This window comes from Phodopus roborovskii, unplaced genomic scaffold (assembly GCF_943737965.1).
Source record: "Phodopus roborovskii unplaced genomic scaffold, PHOROB, whole genome shotgun sequence".
In the NCBI taxonomy this organism is placed as follows: domain Eukaryota; kingdom Metazoa; phylum Chordata; class Mammalia; order Rodentia; family Cricetidae; genus Phodopus; species Phodopus roborovskii.
This window is the reverse complement of record NW_026126433.1, coordinates 49,949,176-49,967,096: the sequence shown is the minus strand read 5'-3', so window position 1 is coordinate 49,967,096 and position 17,921 is coordinate 49,949,176. Positions and strand designations below refer to the sequence as shown.

The 17,921-nt window shown below is 44.4% G+C and overlaps 1 protein-coding gene across 1 annotated transcript in view; it reads right to left on the bottom strand.

Moving 5' to 3' along the window:
* Lin9 (lin-9 DREAM MuvB core complex component) overlaps positions 1 to 17,921 on the bottom strand; it is a 215,063-nt gene that overhangs the window by 31,861 nt on the left and 165,281 nt on the right. The window lies entirely within an intron of this gene.

The following is a 17,921-nucleotide window of genomic DNA, read 5'->3' as shown; positions in this document are numbered from 1 at the left end:
CAGCGCCACTCGCGTTTGTGTAGCTATTTTTGGGTTTGCGGCGGGGAGAACGCGGGCTCGGTGACTGCCTCCTCCACCCGCGAGGCCTCCCAGCTCCTGGGGAACGGCCCCCAGTGGTCCCCTAACCACAGCCTCGGCCCGTTTCCTGAAGTTGTCACCCCCTCCGTCCTTCCATCACGTTCGACTCGTTCTCATTTTTGCATGTTTGCGCTCTGCGCTCTCTTCGCTTCAGCTGTGTTTTCAAAATATTTCACAGCAAATGGGCCCTTGTGAACGGCAGGGGCGGGAATGACGTTTATAGCCATGCTGCTTCCAAAAAACCTAGCTGCAACGTTCATTCTGCACCATGGAAACACTCGTGCAGATTTTACAGCGAGTAACTTTTAAGGTTCGGGCACTGAGGGAGGCCCTTAATATTTAATATGCGGGATGATGGTGTTTCTAAAATACTGAACAATTTAAAGCTGCTAGTGTGAAGCTGGGAGGTTTATCGGGAGGTAACTCCGTCTTCTGAACACAGATGTGCTGGCCCATAGAACCATGCTCTCGGCTGCTAAAATGCAGGCAGATGGAACTAATCACCTAGGGAAAAAGCACAAAATCTGAAATCCTTTAACTGTGAGAATGAACAAAATAGAATCCTAGCTCCTGTGAAGTTATAGATCTGTTGTTGTTACACACAGGCGGGAGACAGGGCCTCCATGAAAATTACAGGAGATGAAGAAAAATTACACCAAATATGTTGTTCGGTGGGCGGTTCATCAATATGAAAGCAGGATAAACTGGGAAGCACATGCCCTTTAGTCTTTTCCCATTCCATCCTTTAGCGTGTAGACCCAACTGCTTATTTATTATTTCCACCTTTTGGGAATTAGAAATGACCATTTCGAGAGTCTGGCAGCGTCTGCCTCTGAGAATAACCAGATAATGGTCAGTTTGGGGTTATGTAACATTTCCTTGTCAGGATAATGCTTTGTAAGCTGGAAGGTTTCAGGAGGATTTCCTTCTAGCAAGGAAAGTCCACATCATTTATTACTAACATTCAATCTACTACTCCCCAAATCTAATATCTGGATGAATTCACTTTTTATACCTTGGTTGTATTTAATGCCTATTATGAAAAAGCCCCAAGTAATGAGCAAGCATTTATCATTTAAGATACGAACTAATCATTATTAACTTTTCAAGGACACAAATCTCTTGAGCAATCTGTTAAACCTTCCCATCGAGTGTCACACACTGTAAAATACACAAAGTGGATGTTAGATACTAGGTGGATATTTGGTGAATTACTATCTAACAAGTATTCCAAGTGTGCATCTGAAGAAACATACTTTCCACTAACAGAACATTCTATGTGAGGATACAGAAGTCAACTTGATCTCTATAAATTCATTTAAGCAATGGGAGAAAGTGAGGCATCGGAGGCTAAAGGTGTGACCAAGAACACAATGCTTATTGAGGAAAGATCTAGAAAGACAACCGGTTAGCTTCCTGGCTGGAGCTATGTTGTCATATCCAGTGGCCAGTGCTGTGGGGTGAGGCCAGTCAGTGATTGTGTAAAAAGAGAGTTACTGTTGCCACCTTTCTGTCTCATGGTGTCAGATGAAGACATGACAGGAAGGCACGTGTGTGGCTGTGACAAGTTAATGGGGGGTGGGGAGCAGTTCCTCAATTGTCGAAATTGTGCAGCTGTGCTCCTAGGACCTGCACACTTGGTGTTCTTCCAGACAAACCACACTGGCTTTGTCCCCGCCCTTCCCAAAAGAGCAGCTCCAGCTGTACATCTGCTTTTTGGGGACTGGTTCAGCTGCCACCAGAGGGACATGATGAGAGCATCCTGAGGCAATGGGGAATGATTATTCACTGCCAGGAAATGACAGCACAAGACAGGCAATGTTTGTGTGGCAACCCATGACAGGGGCTTGATTGAGCCAAATGTCATGCTGTTCTGTGAGGGCAGGAAGCAGAGCTGGGTACTAGCATTTTCCACAAACACAGCAAGACTCTCCAACCAGTTTCTTTCCAGGCTGTGTCCATGTGTGACATGCCAGTGTTTTCAGCCATGTTCAGGCTCAGCAGAAAGGAAAAGCTATTAATATCATTTTCGTGACAAAGGACAATGGGACAAGCTGACTCCTTTAGTGCCACAAACGCAAAACTGCCATCAACTCCCACATTGGCAAGTGTTGTCTTATGTGATGGCTGCAGCCCTAGGAACAATGAGGTCGGCTCCTGGGATGGAGAAACAGCATCTGAGGGAAGAGCCTAGGAGTCCACACTGGCGGTGGATGTGGGGGAGGCGGAGCCTGAAGCAAGCCCCAAGATGTTTGGCTGCCAGGGAAAGCAAAACTCCACTCTCCTTCTCTTACTGGATAGAAAGTCACAGGAAGCATTCAGGGTGAGGTGGAAACAGAGGGTAGGAAAGGCAGAAAAAGCAGCAGGGCAGCGATGAAAACTGGACCCACAGCCAATGCTGAATCTAGAAGCCCAAGGCCACCTCTTTGTACTGCCAGCAAGTGCTTCCTTCAGAGTGGACACCATAGATAAATCCTGTCCCTTCTGTGGCCACAAATGTCACCAAAGTCTGCCGTTATAACAGAAATGCCAGCTTACAACCAGTCTTCATTATTGTTCTCACCAACACCACCAAGCGATCTGTTTCACTGAGAAATCTGAAGGCAGGCTGGGGAAACTGCTCAGTGAGGAAAGGTGCTTGCACCCAAGTTCCAGCCTCTAGACTCACATGGAGGAGAGACCTAACAACTTCAAGTTGTCCTCTAATCTCCACACACCATGCCCCAGTGCACACATAGATGCCACAAATTAATGTACATTTTTTTCTTAATAAAAAGAAATTTGAGCCTGGCCGGTGTCGGTGCATGCTTTTGGTCCCAGCACTTGGGAGGCAAAGGCAGGTGAGTCTCTGTGAGTTCAAGACCAGCCTGATCTACAGAGTGAGTTCCAGAACAGGCTCAAAAGCTACAGAGAAACCCTGTATCAAAAACAAAACAAAAGAAAAGAAAAAGAAATCTGAGTTGGGTAGAGGTGGTACATGCCTTTAATCCCAGCACTTGGGAGACAGAAGCAGGAAAATCTCTGAGTTCAAGACCAGCCTGGTCTACAGATCAAGTTCCAGAATAGCTACAGAGCTACAGAGAAACCCTGTCTAAAAAAAAAAAAAAAAAAAAAAAAAAAAAAACCAAGAAGGAGGACACAGCTGGGTGGTTAAAAGACTTGCCACACCAGCATAAAGACTGAAATTTGGATCTCAAGAACCCATATAAATGCCAAGTAGGTAGAGTAGCCCACCTGTAATTCTAGCATTCTGACAGCAGAGACCAGGGGACTCCCCAGAGCAGGCTGGACAGCCACATTAGCATTATTACTGAGTTCTAGTTTCAAGTGAGACACCACACCTTAATACATAAGGAAGGTGGCAAGGGATACAGGAAGATTCATGAAATCAATATTAGTTTTCCATACACACATGAACACACAAACATATGAGAAACACAAAAGAAATCTGAGCCAAGGGCCTGGGTTACAGTGCTTGCCTAGCATTCACAAAGCCTGAGTTTGATTTCAAGCACCCCATAAACCTAGCATGGCAGCATAATCCCAGCACTCCAGAGGTGAAGGCAGGAAAATCAGAACTACAAGGTTATCTGGGGCTGCACAGAGTTTGGCACCAGCTGGGAAACATGAGAACTTGACTCAAATTAATCAATTTTTTCTAAAGAAAGAAACTGGAGCCTGGCATCATGGTAGACAGTTGCCTATGCCTGAATTCACAGCACTGATTGGTGGGAAACAGAGGATCAGGGTTTAGCTGAAGAAGATATTAGACATCCTCTGGCTCGGACACACACACACAGAGTACACACACACCTGTTCACAGGGGACTGTGGACCCTGGCTTCTTCTTTTTATTTCCTGGCCATGATTAGCATACATTCCCATCATTACCACTCTGCACCCTGACTAGAGGCCTACAAACAACATAACAACTCAAACCATGAGCCAGAATGAGCCTGGTTTTTGTTTTGTTTTTGTTTTTCAAGTCAGGGTTTCCCTGTGTATCCCTGGTCATCCTGGAACTCGATCTGTAGACTAGGGTCATCCTCAAACTCAGAGATCTGCCTGCCTCTGCCTCCTGAGTGATGGGATTAAAGGCATACACAACTGCCTGTTGAACCTATTCTTTTTATCAGTTGATTATCTCATATCTTTCATATAGAGATGGTCTCTGCACATGATATAAGCATGTAGATTTTTTTCACATACACCATCTACATTATATTTCTTAGTTACTGGGACCAATGCTGGTGAGAGGGGGTCTTGCTCTGTCTTAGTTAGGATTCTATTGTTGTGAAGACACACCATGACAACAGCAACTCTTTTTTTTTTTTTTTTTTAGACATTCTTTTTAAATTTTTTTTATTTTATGTGTATTGGTGTTTTGCCTGCATGTGTCTGTGTGAGGGTGTCAGATTACCTGGAACTGGAGTTACAGACAGTTGCGAACTGCCATGCGGGTGTGGGAATTGAAACTGGGTCCTCTGGAAGAACAGCCAGTACTCTTAAATGCTGAGCCATCTCTCCAGCCCCCAACAACAACTCTAACAAAGGAAAGCATTTACTGGGGACTTGATTACAGTTTCAGAGGTTTAGTCCTTTGTCATCACAGTGGGAAGCATTGAGGCATGAAGGCAGACGTGGTGCTAGAGATATAGTCCAGAGTTCTACATCCTGATCAACAGGCAGCAGGAAAATAGAGTGAGTCACTGGGCATGGCTTGAGCTTCTGAAACCACAAAGCCCATCCCTAGATACATACTTCCTCCAACAAGGCCACACCTACTCCAACAAGGTCACACTTCCTAATCCTTTCAAATAACAGCACTCCCTGTGCCCCTATGGGGGCCATTTCCATTCAAACCACCCATGCCCCTTCTTCCACTTGAGAACTAAGATACTGGATCCATGTAACGACATCACTTGTCATCTCTTGCCCATGTGCAGAATCAGCCATCACAAAGGAACTGGCTGTATAAGGAGGAAGTTTTGTTTTCTCACAGCACACCATGAAGATGCAGCCAGCATTCAGGCTTATCACACCTCCCTCCTCCGGTGCTGATGCAGTGTCTCAGGTGTCCTGGCCTCTGGACTGAATGAACTCCCTTCACTGTCCTTGAACCTGAAATTGAAGGGCAAGTTCAAGCACTAGGTTGTGTCTTCACTGGGCTCCTTCATCAGACCCTGAACTTCAACCACACCAACTACACCCCCTTTTAAAATAGGGTCTTCCTATGTAACTCTGGTTGGCCTGGAATTCTCTATGTAGACCAGGCTGGCCTCAAACTGGGATTAAAGATGTGCTCCACCACACATGACACTCTTAGAGGTTTTATGTTTTGTGTTTGAAATTTAATTTAAGGACTTAGTCCATTTGGAACTGAATTCATTTATAGATATAGAGATTTTACTTTTATCCTTTTTCATATAGATAATGATTTTTCTCCAACTCCATCTATGGTGTTTCCTTTCTTTCTTCGCTGGTCTCAGATGCCATCGATGATGTAAATGTCATCACAGGTCACTTCCCTACATTCTGTTCCACTCCTCAGTTTGTGGCTAGGACACTTCATTGGTTTTGTTTGTTTGTTTGTTTGTTTTCCCAGACAGGGTTTCTCTATATAACAGTCCTAGCTGTCCTGGAACCCTCTCTATAAACAAGGTTGACCTCAAACTCAAAGAGATCCACCTGCCTCTACATCCCAAATGCTGGGATTAAAAGCATATGCCACCACTCCCTGACTGGTTACCTCATTGTTTTAATCATGTCCCACCTCCCACAGGGTTTCTCTGTGTAGTCCTTTCTTTCTTGGAACTCCATCTACAGACCAGGCTGGCCTCGAACTCAGAGGATCTATCTGCCTCAGTCTCCCAAATCATGGGATTAAAGGTGTATGCCACCACCAACTGGTTTAATCACTCTCTTTTGAGACAGGGTTTCTGTGTGGCTTTGGAGGCTGTCCTGGAATTAGCTCTTGTAGACCAGGCTGTTCTTGAATTCCCCGAGATCTGCCTGCCTCTGCCTCCCAAGTGCTGAGATTAAAGGTGTGTGCCACCACCACCTGGCAATTACTCTCTTTCTTAGTAGATTTTTTTTTTGCAATAGAGTAGGCTCTCCTTCCTTGGTTGTCTTTCACAAGCATCCCTGTTTTGATCTTAGTAACAACTCAAAACCATGTGGGACTGCAGTGTGCAGCTCAGGGGCAGAGTGCTTGCTGACATAGTCAAGGCCCTATCTCCCATCTCCATCACTAAGAGGGAAGAATAATGGAAGTTAGAAGGGAAAGGGGAGAGAGGAAAGGAGTAGGACCCAAATACTTACTGGAAATACTTGTAAACATTGCCTTGTGTCTTCAATGAGGGGCCAACAAGATAGCTCAACAGGTAAAGTCCCTTAACACCACACCTGATAACTGAAGTTCCACCCCTGGGACCCATGGCATAGAAGAGAAGCAAACACCAAGTTGTTGTTATTTGACATCTCTTCCCTCAAACACACACCGTGACACACACATGAATATAACAATCTGTCCAGTTTCAGAAGCATGCTATTAAGTGAACCGAAGCTCTTTCTTCAAGAACTGTCAGTTGAGTTTTTGTTTTCTTTCTTTTAGTTTTTCAAGACTGGGGTTCTCTTTATAATAGCCCTGGATGTCCTGAAACTCAAAGAGAGCCACCTGCCTCTGCCTCCTGAGTGCTGGGATTAAAGGAGTTGTGCCACCAATGCCCAGCTCCCAGTTGAATTTTTAGAAGGCAGAAAAGCAAATAATAAAATGTCAGTGTCTATGTCCATCTTGAGCTGCAGTAACAAGGCCCCTGACATTGTATAACACAAAAGGAAGCTTTATTTTGGCTCACAGCTCTAGTCCATGGTCACGGGAGTCTATAGCGAGAGAAGACCTGCTTGCTACAGGCCTTCGACAGAGAAGAGTGCTGGATAGCCAGAGACCCAAGAGTTCCAGCCACCCAGTGTTTAGAATTGACCCACTCTGGAGTTGGCTCATTAATCCATTAATCCCACAGCCGGGTTAATCCATTCATTAATGCAGAATCCTAATCACCCGTGAAAGGTCCCACCTCCTAAAGTCTCCTAATGCAGATTACAATTTCACGTGTGCTTCAGGGGCATGAGCCATATCCAAACCTTCGTACTCTGCCTTCCTCTAGAAGAACCTAGAGCCCTTTCTGTACACCCTTACTTACTCTGCCGAGGTTAAAGAGGATGTGTGTCTGTTTTCCGGGCTCTGGCCCTTAGCTCTTCTATATCCTAATCACCCACCTAGCAATGTTCCTCCCCACCCTCCACCCTTCACCCTTGAAACTTGTCAAGTTTCAAGACCACGAGTTAAAATAGACACTGGGCCAGTCCCCCACCGACTCTGAGACAAGTGTGCATTTCTGACACAGTCCCTGGTGATGCTGCTGCTTGCCAGTGTTCAGAGATTCAGAGGAGATGTTCAAGACCAGGAGCAAGAACTGTGAGAAACCCTAGAAACTCATTCTCCTGGTGCTTTCTGAAGAAAAGCTGTAGAAACCCAGGAACGAGAGAAGTGATTCCATCAGTAAAGGTGCCTGCTTTGCAAGCATGGGGACTTGAGTGCCCATCCCTATAACCCACCTAAAGAAAGTAAACAAGGTCTCGTGCACCTGAAAGCCAGCCCAAGGGAGGCAGAGACGGACAGATTCTGGGGTTTGATGGCTGCTGATATTGCCAATCAGTGAGTACTGGATCCAGTGAGAGACTCTGCCTTATCAAAAGATAAAGTGGAAAGCAATTGAGAAAAATACTCCAAGTTGATCTCTGGCCTCCACTCACACCAGCATGTGCACGCTATTACACACACACACACACACACACACACACAGAGAGAGAGAGAGAGAGAGTTAGAAAGTCAGTGCTTTGTCCCTGTGCAGGGATCAATGCCAGCTATGAGTCTTTGAGGACAAAGTATTCGCTGAATTGATAGATTCCATTTCAAAACCTGCCCCTTCTGCCATTTCTGCTCCTTGGTACTGTTCATGGTCCCAGCCTCCATCTTCTGTGGCAACCAGGCTACACTTGGGCCTCCCCTAAATCTCAAAATCATCAAAATCTCAACCAAGAAGTTCACCGGCATCAGCCAGACTAATAAGTTCAAATGAAGGGTGACTGCAGGGTTCCAGGCCACTAGGAGCACCCTGCAGAGGAGACAGGGTCAGGTTTTAGTGCCCTTGGTGCTTATGTGAGCAAGGACAAAGTAAAGCACATGCTTCTCAGTGGTTTCTGTAAGTTCTTGGTCCATAGCATCAAAGAGCTGGAAATTCTGCTGATGGGCAACAAATCACATGGTGTCGATTTCTCAGAGGATTTCCTCTCAGAACCATATAAGCAATGGAAAGAACAGTCCTGCTGGCCTGAGCCACCAACCACCACACCAAACTATATAGCAAAACAAAACAAAACAAACAAACAAAAAATGTGACTTTGTAGGTGTGTGTGTGTGTGTGTGTGTGTGTGTGTGTGTGTGTGTGTGTGTGTATTTTGAGACAGGGTTTCTCTTTGTGTAGCCCTGGCTGCCTTAGAACTCACTCTGTACACCAGGCTACTCTCAAACTCATAGAGATCCTCCTGTCTCTGCTTCCAGAGTGCTAGGATTAAAGGAATGTGCCACCACCATCCTTGGTGACATGAGTCTGAAACCAGCTTGGCCTATATGAGACCCCATCTCAAATGCAAACAAACAAACAAACCAAAAAAAAAACAAAAACAAAAACAAAAAATCTTATACTGTAGGGATGGACCCTTTAGGGAACTTGCTATTGTCCTTTTTATTAAATCACAGGCTTCCTGGGTGTGCCAGCCACCACAGCCAGGGAATGCCTAATCACACATTGGTCTAACCAAAGATGTCCCTCAAAAACCAGGAAATGACTGACCTGATCTCCTTAGGGAATGAGCATTTGCGGTGAACATTGTCTTGGTTCACTGTCTATTAAAATTTTCATTCCTTAAAATGCAAAGCAAGGCAGAGGCAGCCTGGTCTACAGGGTGAGTTCTAGGACAGCCAAGGCTACACAAGAAACCCTGCCTCAAAAAACACACAAACAAATCTAAAAAAGCTTTATGATTACAGAGCAGGCATAAGACCTGTCTGGTTAAACCCTTGTTTCCTATTTTCCTTTCTTTCCCTCCCTCCCACCTCCCCTCCCTCCTTCTTTCCTCCCTTCTATCTCTTTTTGGTCTCTCTCCAATCCTCTAAGACACACCCTAACATCATCTTAAGGTTTACTGCGTCATTATAACTCTCCATGTCTGCCTGGGCCTGCAGACCTGTTGGAATTCTTTTCTTTCCATGAAACACATGCAGTCACAGCTTTGGACACAAAGATGATGTTTACGGTTAGTGAACTGTTGCTGAAGTGGTACCAATCCAAGTCTCCCAGAGCAAAGATGCAGGAATAGAGCAAGGAAGAGAGGAGAGGGAGTTTATTTCCAAGGAACATGGAGGCTGGAGAAAACCTAAGCTTAAAGGCTCAAACAACATTCTCTAGCTTGAGTCACAACAGAATGTCACTGAGAACAAGCTTGACTCACATAGTAGAAGGAGAGAACTAGAGAACTAACACATAAGTTGTTCTCTGATCTCCACACACATCACACACATGCTATGACCTGTGCATGCATGTGCGTGCACACACACACATACACAATAAATTTTCTTTCTTTCTTTTCTTTTGTTTACCAAGACAGGGTTTCTCTGTGTAACAGACTTGGCTGTTCTGGAACTCACTTTATAGACCAGGCTGGCCTTGAACTCACAGAGATCTGCCTGCCTCTGCCTCCTGAGTGCTGGGACTAAAGGCATTTGCCACCATTGCCCAGCAATAATTTCTTTAAAAGAGATTATTTGTGTTATCCAGGAGGAGAGGAGGAGAGAGAGGTAGGAACACACACACACAGAGGATACTGGTGTTCAAGAGGCTTCCTAAGGATCATGATTCTCATGTCTGTACCTTAAACCAAGAAGTACCCTGAGCTGTGATGACTCCAGAGACCATGCATCTCCAGTGCAGGTAGGCTCAGCCTGTCCCTCACATCAGTGGCTGAGGCTCACACAGGATGGATGCAGGATTATGAGCAAGATAACCGTCGCCAGAGGCCAACTCCCTCCCGAAGGGCTCCTCCCAACATCTCCAGCTCACTTTTGCTCAGGAAGTCAGGGGTTTGTTTGGTTTGGATCCTCATTATTTCCAGCCTTATTTTCAAATTTGCTTTCCCTGAATACCCTAGTGTTGGGAGGCCATCTTTCAGCCACTATTGGAGGAGTAGCCTTGGCCTCTTCTTGGCCTGCAAACCCTAGAAAGTGCTATGAAATGTGTTCTGAGGATTTGAGTCATGGGAATCTCATAATTCTAGACTCCCTGATCGTCCTTTCATCTGGAGATCTCAAAGACACACACAAACATTAATTATTCTCACTGCACTGCTTAGAAGTAAACAGACATTAGAACTCTGGCTGCTCCTCACCAAGGCTTCTTTGCCTGCATCTGTGCAATTCAGGTTTCATTCAATCATTTACTGTATTAATTTATGTGCTGTGGTACTCAGGAAGGTATCCGGGGCCACGTGCATGCTGAACAGGGGCTCTTCCACTGACCTTTACCTCACATTATTTACTTTAAAAAATACATCACTTACCAATTTGTAGGGGACATGAAATTGCCTATGTTCATAGCTGTGGGTGGAAGTCTGGGCTGTATAAGGAAGTTCTGTGTTCAGCATAGTCTCTGCCCTCAAGGAGTACACAGTCTGGACTGGGTATGTGTCATGTGCCTGTAACCTTATAATCCCAGGATCTGGGAGGTAAAGACAAGATCAAGAGTTTCAGTCTAACTTCTGCTGTATAAGAAATTCAAGGCCAGGGCTGGAGAGATGGCTCAGAGGTTAAGAGCACTGGCTGTTCTTCCAGAGGTCCTGAGTTCAATCCCCAGCGCCCACATGGTGCCTCACAACCATCTGTAATGAGATCTGGTGTCCTCTTATGGTGTGCAGGTGAACACTGTACAAATAGTAAATAAACAAAATCTTATAAAAAAAAATAAAGAAATTCAAGGCCAGGCATTTGGGGCTATACGAGACTTTGTTTTAAAATTAAAACTTAAAAAAAGAGCCAGGCATGGTGGTACATTCCTTTAATCCCATCACTTGAGTGGCAGAGGCAGGCAGTTCTCTGAGTTATAGACTAACCTGGTCTGTAGAGTAAAAAAATGCTGTCTCAAAAAAAGCCGAAAACAGGGCTGGAGATATGGCTTAGTAGTTAAGAGCACTGGTTGCTCTTTCAGAGGACCCAGGTTCAATTCCCAGTATCTACATAGCAGCTCACAACTGTAACTCCAGTTCCAGGGAGACTGACACCCTTCTCTGACCTGCTCAGGCACTAGGAACATATGTAGTGCAAATACTTACATGCTGGCAAAACATCCATACACATGAAATAAAAATAAATCTTGAAAAAAGCCAAAGCAAACAAACAAGGCCTGGAAAGACTGCTTAGCAGCTAAGAGGACTTGTTGTTCCTGCAGAGAACTCAGATTTGGTTGTCAGCACCACAGAGTGATCTCAATCATTCTCATAACCCAGAGCCAAGTTCTCTCCTTCTCTCTCCCTCTCCCTCCTTCTTCCTCCCTCTCCCCGCCTCTCCCCTCTCTCTTTCCCTCTCTCTCTTCTTCCTCCCTCCCTCCCTGCCCCCTCCCTTCCTTTCTTTCTTCCGAGAAAGGGTTTCTCTGTGTAGCTCTGGCTGTCCTGGAATTCACACTATAGACCAGGCTGGCCTCCAACTCAAATATCCGCTTGCCTGTGCCTCCCCAGTGCTGGGATTAAAGGCATGCACCACCAGGCTGCCAGCTCAGGTTTAAGGAACAGTCTTTGCAGCAGGTTAGCCCAAACACAGTAAAGCTTTCTCTCCATTCAGTTCATGCTCTAAATGGCAAAACACAACAAACAAACAAAACCAAACACACCAACTATTGGAATTCAGTTTAAGTTTTTATCATGTGAAAAATTTAAACATATAAAAACAGACAGAACAATAAACCTTTGACCACGCTAATCTCAAGTTTAACACTTAAGATTTTACAACACTCTTCCTTGCTGCGATTGTAGCCAGCGATTTTAACACACCCAGCTCTTGACTTGTTGCTAGAACATTATAAATTATTCTAATTTACTCCTACATATTCCATTATGTAGCTTTTTTTATTCCATGTAACTCTGGCTGGCCTGGAAGTTACAATGTAGATCAGGCTGTCCTCAAATTCAGAAATCTGTCTTCCTCTGACTCCAGAAAGCTAGGATTAAAGGCACATGTCACATACAACAGCTAGCTAACCATCATGAAGCCCTTAAACTGATGTGGGGTTTTGTTTGTTTGTTTTTTCTTTCTGGGACGGTCTCCTGTAAAGTTTAACTTTTCCCTTCTTGCCTTTCCCTCCCGAGTGCTGCTGGTTTACAGGCATGCACTGGGCCTGATTTTATGTATTATTAGGAACGGAGCCCAGAGCTTCTCGAATGCTAGTACTCCACCAACTCATCTACATATATCCCTAGACTCTCTTCATATTCTTCCTCCTTCTTCTAAATTTATGTATGTGAGTTTTTGCTTGCATGTCTGTGTACCAAGTATGCATAGTGTCCGACGAAGCCGAAGAGGACATCATTATGGAATATTATTTTACAATGTGTTACATTCATTTATGCTGTGGAATGTCTGTTTAATGATGCAAAGATGTGTTGCATTCTTTTATGCTGCATTTGTTTAACTCTGTGAAGCTGTGTTACTTTGCCGGTAACAGGCTCCAAAGTAATACAGGGAAACCCTGTTTCAAAAACAACAACAACAACAACAAAAAGCAAACACCTGATTTGGGGGGGGGGGATGCCTGATTGGTCTAACAAAGAGCTGAATGGCCAATAGCAAGGCAGGAGAAAGGATAGGCAGGGCTGGCAGACAGAATAAATAGGAGAAATCTGGGAAGAAAAGGACAAAAAAAGAGATCAAGGATCGAGAAAAGAAGGGATCAGCCACCCAGCCATAGTGAAAGAGTGAAGGTAAGATTATAAAAGAAGCAGAGTGGTGATGGCAGCATCGGCACACACCTTTAATCCCAGCACTCAGGAGACAGAGGCAGGTGAACCTCTCTGAGTCTGAAGCCAGCCTGGTCTACAGAGTGAGTTCTAGGACAGCCAGGGCTACACAGAGAAACATTTTCGGGGGGGGGGGGGAGGCTGGGGATTGGGGATTTCATTTGTCTTTTTTCTATCCTGCAGCTTTGTTTTGACATTATTTAAACACATTCCTTCCTTCCTTCCCTCCTTCCTTCTGTTTTTAAAAGCAGTCTCACTCTGTAGCCCAGACACCTTCAAACTCATTGTGATCCTCCTGCTGCTGCCTCTCAAGTGTTGAGATTACAGGTTCATACCACATGTATAATTAGTATATATTTTCCTGTCATAACAACCAACATCTGCATTATATTTACTATATTTGATAGTCACATTAATCTAGAAATATCTCAAGCACGCAGAAGATATGAGTAGGTTATATGCAAATATTACATTGTTTTGCAGAAGGGGCTTGCTGGGTCACATACAGATTCTGGTATTCCAATGGATACAACAACAAATCCCTCATGGATATAGAAGGATGACTATGTATGTGTGTGTATATATATACAAAGACATATATATATATATATATACATATATACACACATATATGTATATATATATACATATATGTATGCTCTCACATATACACATGTATATCTATACTTACACACATACTATATATATATATGTATATATATATATATATACACATACATACACACATGTAGCCTGTTGCATTTGATTTGTCATGTGTAAAAATAATAGAATCTTTGATGCATGTAATGAATTTCATTAGTGTACACACATTTGTGTATATCCTACTCTTAAAATAATCATTTTTGTTGGGAGACATAAAAAAATGAAAAGTAAACAGGGCAAACTAAAATATACTACCTTTTAACATGTGCTACAAAAGCTGTGGGTTTTAATTATTTCATTTTTTCCTTTAATCATTTTTCTGGCAAAAGTATCCTTTTCTCTTGTTCTCATCCCCTTCTGTGTTTCTTCTGTAAACCATTTCTCTGGTGTGTCAATTGATGGTATTTTATTTAGACTGATAAACTGTTAGTAGATTACATTGAAGATAAGAACAATTCCAAATATAGTTGTCTGCCTCTCTGTTTTTTTGTTCTCCCAGTAACAAAGCTCCCTGCCTTTAATTATAGCTTGAGACAGTGTGTTGAAATATTTATTCTCTGAGTAATGACTGGATTTTCACTTCCTAATTGGCATATGTATTTAATACCTTTGCCAATACCAAATCTGAGAATGAGAAGTGGGCTCTATGTAAAGCACTTCTGATACCTGCCTCCTAAGCTCCAGGGTAGCAATGTTACAATAAACAAGTGGACAAATACCATATAATTAAATTCCACATATTTAATGTTTGACCAACAATGTTAGGGCTTACAAGCTAAACCACAAGTCCATGTGTGATCTGGAACACACAGTGAAGTATAATTGTTTCCCCAAAGAAGCTCTTGGTCTTGGAACATGCCTTACATACAAATTCTGAAATGGAATGCCAGGTCTTTGGGAGCAGTTCCCAGGAGATAAAGCCCCACCTACACTGGTGACTTACAGGAGGCTGGCTTGCAAGGACTGGGAGAGTAGGTTAGATGGGGAGATTACCACCAGCCAGAACACCATCTGCCAAGATGTATGTGCTTTCCTAAGTGGGGAATCCACAGAATATCATTTGGGCTCCCCATCCCCCCATTATCATTACCTCCATGTAGTTTGAAACAAGACACCACCTTTTATTTGCAACACACCTCTTTTGGGAACCCAAGCAACACACTGTGGGTGTGAGGCCCTGTGAGTGTGTTCCCTGGATAACGCTCATTCCCTTTGGTCCCTTTGGTAGTGTTTATCTAGCCCAGAGTTGAAAGTGGAGCAAGAGGCAGATTTACAGAGCCCAGCTGTTGTACAAGAGGCAGACTGTACAAGAGGCCATATCACAGATGCCCATAGGCTCTGTAGGTGACTGGACAGAATCACTCCTTCCATCGTGGGGAGAAGGGTTGGTGTGGGAAACAGGCTCCCTGTATATTAACAGCAGCATCTTGGGGCCTGAACAGGAATCCAGGACACAATCATGTATTAGGAGCACTGGGTCTCCACATTTGCCCAGAGATCATGGCATCCATCCATAGTTCTCTGAAGAGGAATGTGCACTCCCTTTCACATAGGAGAAATACAGCATAGGTCTAAGATTGGAGCCCTTTGAGCTGATGTAGTTAGTGACTAAAGCCAGCCACGCCCAAACACAGCTTACTCATGAGGATCCAAACAAAGCCAACTCTCCTGGGCAGGGCTCATCAGCCCCCGAGGACTGCGGAGGCTGGGGTTTGTGTTGACTAGTGTGGCTGCCCAGAGCTCTTCTCATCTTAGTCATTCCCAGGCACAAGCTAGAGCCAGAACCCGTACTGTATCCAATTCTGATGAAGAGGATGCACCCAGGCGCCTTACACACCACTGTGCTTTCTCCCACAGCTCTCAGCAGTTGGAAAGGGGTTTCGATCCCTCTTAGGCCCACTCATATATCTGGAAGCAACTTCCATGAGATTTATTCAACCATGTCCTCTAACAACCGAAGGGAGAGAGGACAGTATAGTAGAGAAGGCCTCACCATTATTACCTCAGTGCTGACAGCTCCGAGGCATTCTAAGCCTCTAAACCCTAAGCTTCATTTACTCCTATGACAACCCTGGGTGTGGCTCAAGGAGACCGGAAGTGTGGTCTAGAAGTGTAGGCAGGAAATATAGGCAGGAAGTAGACTATAAGTAGAACTAACACAACCATGGGTCTCTAGGACCCGGTGGGTGTTAGAGGCTGACAAAAAAGCAACATGGGGAGGAAAGGGTTCATCTAGCTTACGTTTCTAGGTCACAATCCATCATTAAGATAAGTCAAGGCAGGAACTCAGGGTAACAACCTGGAGGCAGAACCCACAGAGGATTGCTACTCACTAGCCCATGTACAACTCAGCTTTCCTATATAGCGAAGGCCCACCTGCCAAAGGATGGTACTGCTCACACTAGGCTGGCCCTTCACACCAATCATCAATCAAGATGGTCTCTCACAGACATAGCCACTGGCCAGTCTGATCTGGACAGCCCCTCTACTGAAACTCTTAGATGAGCCTGAGTCTGGAAGCAGAGCCCTTCCTAGGCAGGCCTTGACAGCTGGCTGACAGCCTGGTGATGAATGGTCAGGTCAACCCCATGGTTAGATCTCCAACTCAGTGGCTGTGAAGTTGTAAATGGCTGCTGCTTTAAAACACTACATTTGTGGAAATTCATTACATAGCATAGAAAGCCAACACACATACTCTCACTCTCTTGTCCTATAGCTTCCAACCTAGCAAAGTAACTTCAGCACTCCATCTTTTCTTATCACCTTTGTGCTACTGCAATGTTTATACATTACTGCATTGCTTTTATTTACAAAGGTATGGTGGCTAATCATGACTGTCAGCTTGATTGGACTGAAAAATGCCTTGGCAATTAGTAAAGTACACACAGGCTGTGCTGGTGAGGCTGTCCCCAGAGACAGATCCTGAGGGCTCCAACCTGATGAATGGATTAATCCCTTGGTGTGCTCATCATAAAATAGTATTAAGGAACAGTGAAATGCCGTGACCTGCACAGCTTAGAGACTGACCTAACTGGAGTGATATAGAAAAGCTGGGATCAGGTGAGCTGTGTGCTCTGATGGAGTCGCACCAGCAGCCCAGAATGTCAGTGCCTTTATTTTATGTATCTGAACAAGGAGGCAGGGTACTGCATACAACTGAAGGAGATGGGCTAATTATCCTCAGTAGGAATTCTCTATAGGGGAGCAGCCTCAGGCTGTAAACATCCCCTGAAGAGCAAGCTGTGATTTGTAGTTTCTGCACACACTGGTTTTGGTTAAATGTCTATACTTGGTTAAACATCTATACTTGGACCAGAGAGGGGTTTTGCCATTCCCATGGGTCTGAGGCATTTCAGTCCTTGACATGGCTGCATTCAAGACGCATCTGCTTCACATACACTCAGGGAGGAAGGTAAGAGGTGGGCTTAGCTGGAGGAAGTATGTCACAGGGGATGTGTCCTTTGGACTGTATCTCACTCTGGCTCCTTTCTTCCTGATAGCTCTTTTCTCTGCATTCTGGATGTCAGAATGGGTATAAGCTGACTTTATCTACAATGCCTTCTCCACCAGGATGGCCTGAGCCCTCTGAAACTGTGAGCTAAAAAAGCAACTCCCTTGTCAGGTATTTTATTGTAGCAAATATAAATAACTAATACAAAAGACATAAGCACTTGCTTAGCATGAGCAAGGCCTAGGTTCCATATGCAGCACTATAAAATGATGGATACCTAAAAAGCTAAAGCTGGCCTGGATCTTCTATTTCTTATCACATGACCTGTCTCTGCTAGAAGCTCCTGACATGGATACTCTCCATCATAATCCTCACCAGAGCTAAGCAGATGTGTCATATAACCTAGGATCTCTAAAACTGTGCAAACTAAACAAAACATCAAAAAACACCTTTATTTTTATTGGGTGCAGGGATATTTCAAGATAGGGTTTCTCTGTAGCCCTGGCTGCCTTGGCACTTGGCTCTGCATACCAGGTTAGCCTTGAACTCAGAGATCCATCCACCTGCCTCTGCCCTCTGAGGGATGGGATCAAAGGTGTTGATGCCAC